This window comes from Helianthus annuus, chromosome 17, assembly GCF_002127325.2.
Source record: "Helianthus annuus cultivar XRQ/B chromosome 17, HanXRQr2.0-SUNRISE, whole genome shotgun sequence".
Classification (NCBI taxonomy): domain Eukaryota; kingdom Viridiplantae; phylum Streptophyta; class Magnoliopsida; order Asterales; family Asteraceae; genus Helianthus; species Helianthus annuus.
In genome coordinates, this window is record NC_035449.2 from 32,445,980 (window position 1) to 32,454,815 (window position 8,836).

General features: G+C 44.6%; 1 long non-coding RNA gene across 1 annotated transcript; it reads right to left on the minus strand.

Annotated features, from left to right (window-relative positions):
• Positions 1 to 664: 664 nt before the first annotated feature.
• Positions 665 to 1,330, minus strand: LOC110922652. The gene is made up of 2 exons (XR_002583337.2): positions 1,223 to 1,330; positions 665 to 1,103 (listed from the first exon to the last, which is right to left on the minus strand). It is a non-coding gene; the product is annotated as an uncharacterized LOC110922652 (long non-coding RNA).
• Positions 1,331 to 8,836: the final 7,506 nt, after the last annotated feature.

Here is an 8,836-nt window from a genome sequence, read left to right on the forward strand (position 1 = left end):
TTGACTTGACCCGGAAAGTCGGGTTGTTACGTTTATATCATCACATTTACGATTTGCTATTTTTTATCGACGTTTCGAACCCACCACTAAGCATTGGTAGTAACCCACTAATTAGGTTTAAAGTATAAACTTGATATGTGTATCTTTCTTTCTTTCTTTTTTTTTTTTTACTTTCAAATTTTGAAGTAAATAACACAGTTAACTTAAGTTGGGACAAGAAACACAACTTTAAAAAAAAGTTAAATTTTGCTCCCTGTGGTTTGGTCACTTTAACGGTTTTGCCCCAAACCTTTCAAAATAGCCATTTTACTCCCTGATCTATGAAGGCCTTCATGATTTTGCTCCCCGCCCCTAAACGCCACCCATTTTAACTTTTAAACCCTGTCACATGCAAAACACCTGAGGGCGGTTATGTCTTTTCCCTAACAACCCATTTCCCCATACCATCTTCTTCTTCATTGCCTTCAAAACCCAAACTTCCATGGCATCTTCTATCGTCCTCTTCATGCCCTGCAATCTGAATTCTGAAACCAACATCTTCAAAAATAGTACAAGTCATCAATGCATAGATCTATGAAACAAACAATATCCAGTTCAATTTAAGTAGAAACTAAAACCATATTCTTAATCCAAACCACAATCAGTTCCAGTTCCAATCACTATATACAATTAAGTTTTCAATTCCAATTCAAACAGAAACCAAAACATAATTCATCAACAAAAAACATCAGCAATTACTCTAACACTAACTAACAATGAAGCCCTAACACAGATCCACTTTTCACCTCAATCACCACACCACAATTCACTCCACTCTCAACTCTATGAGTAAATATCTTCAAAACCCTAACCCTACCTACCAGCTTCATCCCCATCTCAATCTCCATCGTCTCTCCACTCATCCCAAATTCCGGTCCACCACCATTCCCCACCGTCTCCGCCGCCGTGACCAGCCGGTCAAACCTGTCACTATCTCCACCGCATCCCGCCGGTGAACGTGTTCTCCGGCATACGTCACAATCAGCATCTTCGAATCGTCCACCGCTAACTCCACACACTTCCTCGCCGGACATCCTTTTCCGGTACTACACTTGTAGTAAACTCTACACATTTCACACAAATTCAAATCAATATAGGCATGTATTTTCGATTTATCGACAGCTATCGAGTATAAATCAGTAATATAATGTGTGTAATTTAAGTATTTTTGATGATTGAGTACCTAGGGTTTGGTGAATGGTAGCATGAGGCGGTTCTGGTTTGTGGCTGGTGGTGGTACACTGGTACCTAGGGTTGAGAAAAAGAGACAGGATGAAGAAAAGATGAATTGATGTAGAGAGAGAAAATAGTGTGTAGAGAGAAGATGAATATGATATAATATATAAATATCTTTATAACTGAATTACTAAAATGCCCTTACTTTTATTTTTAAAATTACCAAAATGTCCTTCTAGTTAACAGACATTATGGATGGAGTTAGAGGTGGGGAGCAAAATCATGAAGGCCTTCAAAGATCAGGGAGTAAAATGGCTATTTTGAAAGGTTTGTGTGACACTCGAGGTTTTTCCGAACGATCACCTTGTAATATTTTGTGTATATAAATATTATTAAATGAAAACGTGATCCTTTGTGCATTTTATGTGTTGTATGTATTATATATGTAGTATAGATATAGTTATGAGAGCCGAAACCACGACCCGAGACCCCGACTCGCAACCCCTCGGTTGCGAGTGGGTCACTCGGTTGCGAGTGGGCCTTTGGGCCGTAACCGGTTTGGGTCGAAACCCCCAAGCCCAACCCGAAACACCCCATGTATATATATCCCACCTTCTCCTCACTTTCCCTCATTTGTTACAACACACAAACCCACAACACTTCTATTCTCTCTCAACTAGTAACCTTCAACAACAACACCACTCTTCTTCCTCTTTCGGTTCAAGCAAGGATTTCGAACAAGGAAACTCGGTCAAGACCATCACTCGTATACTCCATCTTCTCGGTTCTCTTCTCTTTGTTTTCGGCCCTCCTTTCATAACCGGTTAGTGTTATCTTCTTGGTGTATAAGATTTGTGAAATATTATGAACTAGAAATGCCTTGTATTCTTGCTTGAATGATATGTTTATGAACTAGAAAAATGCTTGGTTAGTAGTATTTTGCATGATTTTAGGAGGATTTGTGAAGTTTGGTCATATGTGAAAACCCTCATATAACATGTTTAAAGATGGCTAAAGTATAGTGATTTAGGAATGATTATGCCAACCAAAACTATGTTCAAGATTATAAAATGTATGTTTTCTTGTTTGTGCATCATGATCTTGTCAAAAATATGTGATTTTTGGTTCATGAATATATGGATTTGTTGGATATAAAAACCCTAGAAAACTATGAACACTACATGAACTTGTTTGAATATGGCTTGAAGATGTAAAAATGGCAAAGTTTGATCTATCTTTACTAGTATTCAGATTTGGCAAAGTGTTAGTGAAATATTATTGGTTGTTTCCTAATATGGGCCTGAATTCCTGGTACAAATTGGACTGTCATATCTGCATCATCACGTGTACATGAAAGTGACAGATTACGACTCGCAACCACTGCATTACGACTCGAAATCACACGGTTGCGACTCGCAACCAAAGCATGACAAGTCGAAACCACGAGATTGCGACTCGAGACCACGCCGTTGCGACTCGCAACCAAAACGTAACAACTCGAGACTACGGTTGCGACTCGCAACCACAGCGTGACAAGCCGAGACCACCTGGTTGCGACTCGAGACCAGCTGGTTGCGAGTGGGCTGTCCATTTTGGTTATTGGGCCATTCTGTGCTAACTTGGGCTATCTGTTAAGTGGACTACGTGTTGCTGTGTTCTGTTTGACTGTGTTACTGTTAGGGCCGGCCCAATAACCCATGACTATTTACTTGTATGTATGTTATGTGCCGGTATATGTGTTCTTGCGTGATTACTTGTACACCGAACCTGACCTATACCGGTAACCATGTTAGGACGTGGTGACCAACGCGATTGACAAGTAACCTAAACCTACCGAGCAACCCAAGGTGAGTTCACAACTTAAAAGCATGCGTCCCGGTGGTTTGGGACACGAGACTAACAACCCTATCCCCTGGTAAAAGGGGATACTATTTACATACCTTCCCTAGTTATTGGGAACAAAACTTACTCTTCCTTCCCGGGTATTGGGAAACCTTTTGGTTAATTACTGTTTATACGGATTGCAACTAACGGCACTAAACGAAACTCTATCACTCAAGTCCCTACTACAAATACCGATTAGTCGCCGGGTTAGGCGAGCGGGTTATTAGTTGATAGCGCTATTTAGGTGTTTACCAGCCTCACACCGTGCCCTGGTTTGGGACGGTCGTGAACTAATGTACTCAGAAATCCGTCAATGATGATAGGACATTGACATCGGGGCATCCTGCGGATACGCAACGGTTACCTAGTGTTCGGTATTGGAAAACAGTTTAGTCGCTAACTTTTGGGGTAGCTCCCCAGGGCATGTATAAACGGATAAATTAACCGGTGAAACAAAGTTTTTGGAAATTAAAACTGGACTACTAGTGAACTCACTCAGCATTATTGTTGACCCCTTACTGCATGCTTTGCAGGTAACCAGTGACGAAGGAGCTTGCAGCTTGGGAACGTGTAGTGTCTGTTCACCCTTGTGTTGGGTGTTACCTTATTTTGAATCATGAACTTTGTTTTAAACTACCTTACTTATGCTTCCGCTACTTATTACTGTTTTGAACTTAAAACTTTAAACTCTGAACTTAATATTTGCTAAGCTTATGAATAGTAAGTATTACTTTTGTTATCAACTTAAGTATTCGGTATAATTGGTGGCTGGATCCTGGTCAGTCACGCCCTCGAAGCGGGTGTCATCCGCAGGTGGATTTTGGGGGTGTGACAGATTGGTATCAGAGCCATTGGTTATAGTGAACTTGGTTTTAAAAAGGGAAAAATCTTTTTGGAGAAAACCAGACTATAACCCGTGACTCGCGACGACGCTACACTCCAAGTGCAAGGCTCAACACTTTTGACCTCATAGCTCGGACCAGTGTTTACTTGTTGCTTACTTTATGTTCCTGATATGCTATACGTACTAGTGTGCCTAAACTAGATAGATACACCTCTCTCTTCTATCTCATTCTCGCTACACTACGACATCGCACTCATACTGTGTTTTCTGGTTATGAAGACAATGAGTGGACGCGGAAGGGGAAACATTAACATGACGCAGGCTCAGTTCACTAACCTGCTCAACACAGTGGCTGCAGCTTTCGCAGCTCACCCTATAGGTAAGCTCGTTGTTTTAGGATGTTTAGATCCTACCACCACATCGACATTTCGCCTCTAAACCTATACGTTTCGCTTCTCACCCTATAGGTCAGCATGCACCTGCGCAACCACCAGTGTGTACTTTCAAAACTTTCATGGATTGCAAGCCTCTCCCTTTCAACGGCACTGAGGGTGCCATAGGTCTTCTGCACTGGATTGAGAAAATTGAAGCTGTTTTTGCTGTCTGTGAATGTCCCCCTGCGAACTGGGTGAAGTTTGCTATTGCTACGCTTGAAGGAAGCGCGCTTTCTTGGTGGAAGGCGCAGATTCAGATGTTTGGACTGGAAACTGCAAATGCTACTGCGTGGGAGGATTTCAAGGATATGATTAAGGATGAGTACTGTCACCGGGATGACATCCACAAGCTTGAGAACGAGTACTACGAGCTCAAGATGGTTGGGTCGGAAATTGAAACTTACACCAAGCTGTCTAACGACTATGCTGCTCTTTGCCCAAACATGTCTCGACCAATGTACCGAAGAATCGAGCTGTATATCAAAGGTTTGGCTCCAGAGATTCGAAGCCATGTCACTACAGCCAACCACACTACCATTCAGCCGATTGTTCGACTTGCTCACAAACTTACTGATCAGGCCGTGGAAGAGGGCAGGTTGCCCAAAAGGATCAGTGCTACTGTCGGAACTTCTAGTGACAGCAAGCGTAAGTGGGAAGGAAGTCAAAGCAAGGATGCTAACCCCACTCAGGCCCCAGCGCAGCAAAGGAAAACTGAAAACAACAAAGGCACTCAGCAACAGGGTGGCTACCGGGGAAACTACCCTAAATGCAACAAGTGTAACAAGCACCACAATGGGGCGTGTAACAGGGGCCAGTGTCAGCGATGCCACAAGGTGGGGCACGAAGCCAAGGATTGTAGAAGTCAGTTCCCAGCTAGACAGAATCAGCAACAACCCCAACAGCAACAGCAGCAGGGAAACAACAGGGCATGTTTTAAGTGTGGAGCTGAGGGGCACTTTAAGAAGGATTGCCCTGAACTGAACCAGAACCGCAACAACAATCAGGGAGCTGGGAACAACAATCAGAACAACAATGCTGGGAATGGTGCTAGAGGAAGAGCTTTCGTGATTGGAGCTGGTGAAGCAAGGAATGACCCCAATGTCGTGACGGGTAAGTTCCTACTCGATGATCGTTATGTTTCTGTGTTATTTGATTCCGGTGCCGATACTAGTTATGTATCCCTACGTATTAGTAAGAAGCTTAAGCGTCCGCTTTCGTTACTAAGTTCTCCTCATGTCGTCGAGTTAGCTAATGGTAGAAACATCGAGGCCTCACATGTTGTCAAAGGCTGCAAACTAGAGTTGTCTGGTCAGACATTTAGTATCGACCTTTTCCCTGTTACTCTTGGAAGCTTCGACGTCGTTATTGGTATGGATTGGTTATCCAAGCATCGCGCTGAGATCCTCTGTCAAGAGAAAGCAGTTCGTATTCCTCGCCGTTCTGGCAAACCCCTCATGGTACAAGGTGGCAAAAGTGGAGAAATCTCCGGCGTTATCTCGTTCTTGAAGGCCCAGAAGTGTTTACGAAAGGGGCACACCGCTATTTTAGCACTCGTCACCAACACGCAGGAAAAGGAAAAGAGGATTGAAGACTTCCCAGTAGTACGCGACTATCCCGAGGTATTTCCTGAGGAATTACCTGGACTCCCTCCCCACCGTCAGGTCGAATTCCAAATCGAGCTAGCTCCCGGAGCAGCGCCTATAGCTCGTGCGCCTTATCGACTAGCCCCCGCAGAATTGAAGGAACTCTCTACTCAACTACAGGAACTATTGGATAAAGGATTTATTCGCCCTAGTTCATCACCCTGGGGAGCACCGGTACTCTTTGTTAAGAAGAAGGATGGCACGTTCCGAATGTGCATTGACTACCGTGAATTGAACAAGGTTACCATCAAGAATCGTTACCCTCTCCCGCGAATCGACGACCTATTCGATCAGTTGCAAGGATCAAGCTACTACTCTAAGATTGACCTGCGATCAGGCTACCATCAGTTAAGGGTCCGTAATGAAGATATTTCCAAGACTGCATTCAGGACTCGTTATGGTCATTATGAATTCCTCGTTATGCCCTTTGGAATGACCAACGCCCCTGCAGTGTTCATGGATCTCATGAACCGGGTATGTAAACCCTACCTCGACAAATTTGTGATCGTATTTATAGACGACATCTTGATCTACTCGAAAAGTCAGGAAGAGCATGAACAGCACCTACGCCTTATCCTCGAACTCCTCCGCAAGGAGCAACTGTATGCCAAGTTCTCGAAATGTGACTTCTGGCTTCGAGAAGTCCATTTCCTTGGGCACGTGGTTAACAAGGATGGAATCCACGTCGACCCAGCTAAGATCGACTCTATAAAGAATTGGCCTACCCCTAAGACTCCGACTGAAGTTCGCCAATTCTTGGGATTGGCAGGTTACTACCGCAGATTCATTCAGGGATTCTCAAAGATCGCTCAACCCCTCACTACGCTCACTCAGAAAGGCGTCACCTACAAGTGGAATGAAGCACAGGAATCTGCTTTTCAGAGGCTTAAGGATAACCTCTGCAGTGCTCCTATTCTCTCGTTACCTGAAGGAACGGACGACTTTGTGGTGTACTGCGATGCGTCTATTCATGGACTCGGTTGCGTGTTGATGCAACGCGAGAAAGTTATTGCTTACGCATCTCGACAACTCAAGACGCACGAAAGGAACTATACAACACACGACTTGGAACTGGGAGCAGTGATATTTGCGCTTAAGATATGGAGACATTACCTATACGGTACCAAGTGCACTATTTACACCGATCACAGGAGTCTCGAGCATATCTTCAAGCAGAAGGAATTAAACATGCGACAACGCCGTTGGGTCGAACTTCTGAATGATTATGAATGCGCCATTAAGTATCATCCGGGCAAGGCCAATGTTGTGGCAGACGCCCTCAGCCGAAAAGACACTATACCAAAGCGCGTGCGAGCATTACAACTTACCATCCAGTCTAGTCTTCCTACCCAGATTCGAAATGCTCAGATTGAAGCTCTGAAACCGGAAAACATCAGGGCTGAGTCCCTGCGAGGATCGAGACAACAACTAGAACAGAAAGAAGACGGCGCCTACTATGTGGCAGGGCGCATTTGGGTCCCACTTTACGGAGATCTACGAGAGCTTGTGATGGACGAAGCTCATAAGTCCCGTTATTCAGTACATCCTGGCGCGGATAAGATGTACCACGACTTAAAAACCACTTACTGGTGGCCTGGCATGAAAGCCCACATAGCAGCCTATGTTGGCAAATGTTTGACCTGCGCAAGAGTCAAGATCGAGTATCAGAAACCAGCAGGCCTACTCCAGCAACCGGAAATCCCGAAGTGGAAATGGGAACAGATTTCTATGGATTTTGTTACAGGGCTACCTAGATCTCAACGCGGGAATGATACTATTTGGGTGATAATAGATCGATTGACTAAGTCTGCACACTTTCTGGCCATTAAGGAAACAGACAAGTTCTCAACCTTGGCAGAAATCTATTTAAAGGAAGTAGTCTCCAGGCACGGGGTGCCAACTTCTATTATTTCCGACCGAGACGCTCGATTTACTTCCGAGTTGTGGCAAGCTATGCACAAATCCTTTGGCTCACGTTTGGACATGAGCACCGCTTACCACCCGCAAACGGATGGGCAGTCTGAACGCACCATCCAAACCCTGGAAGACATGCTTAGAGCATGTGTGATCGATTTTGGCAAGAACTGGGAGAAGCATCTACCGCTGGTGGAATTCTCCTACAATAACAGCTATCACACTAGTATTCAGGCGGCACCTTTTGAGGCATTGTACGGTCGTAAATGCCGATCACCTCTCTGCTGGGCGGAAGTCGGTGATAGTCAACTCACAGGCCCAGAACTAGTGGTAGATACAACGGAAAAGATTTCCCAGATCAGGCAACGCATGGCGGCAGCTCGTGACCGTCAGAAAAGCTACGCTGATAAGCGTAGGAAACCGTTAGAATTCCAGGTCGGGGACCGGGTTCTACTTAAAGTCTCACCCTGGAAGGGTGTGGTTCGTTTTGGTAAACGAGGCAAGCTGAATCCACGGTATGTTGGACCATTCGAAATTACCGAGAAAATCGGTAAGGTTGCTTATAGATTGAACCTGCCTTCAGAGCTGAGTGCAGTGCACAACGTTTTTCACGTGTCTAACCTGAAGAAGTGTTTGTCGGATGAAACACTTGTAATTCCTTTTAAGGAACTGACGATTGATGAACAGCTACACTTTACTGAGGAACCGATTGAGATCACGGATCGAGAAATCAAAACCCTCAAACGTAGCCAGATACCCCTTGTGCGAGTTCGTTGGAACTCACGGCGCGGCCCAGAGTTTACCTGGGAGCGGGAGGATCAGATGAAGTCCAAGTATCCCCAGTTATTCCCAAACGAAAACCCCAGCACTGAAGCTACAACCGAATTTCGGGACGAAATTCC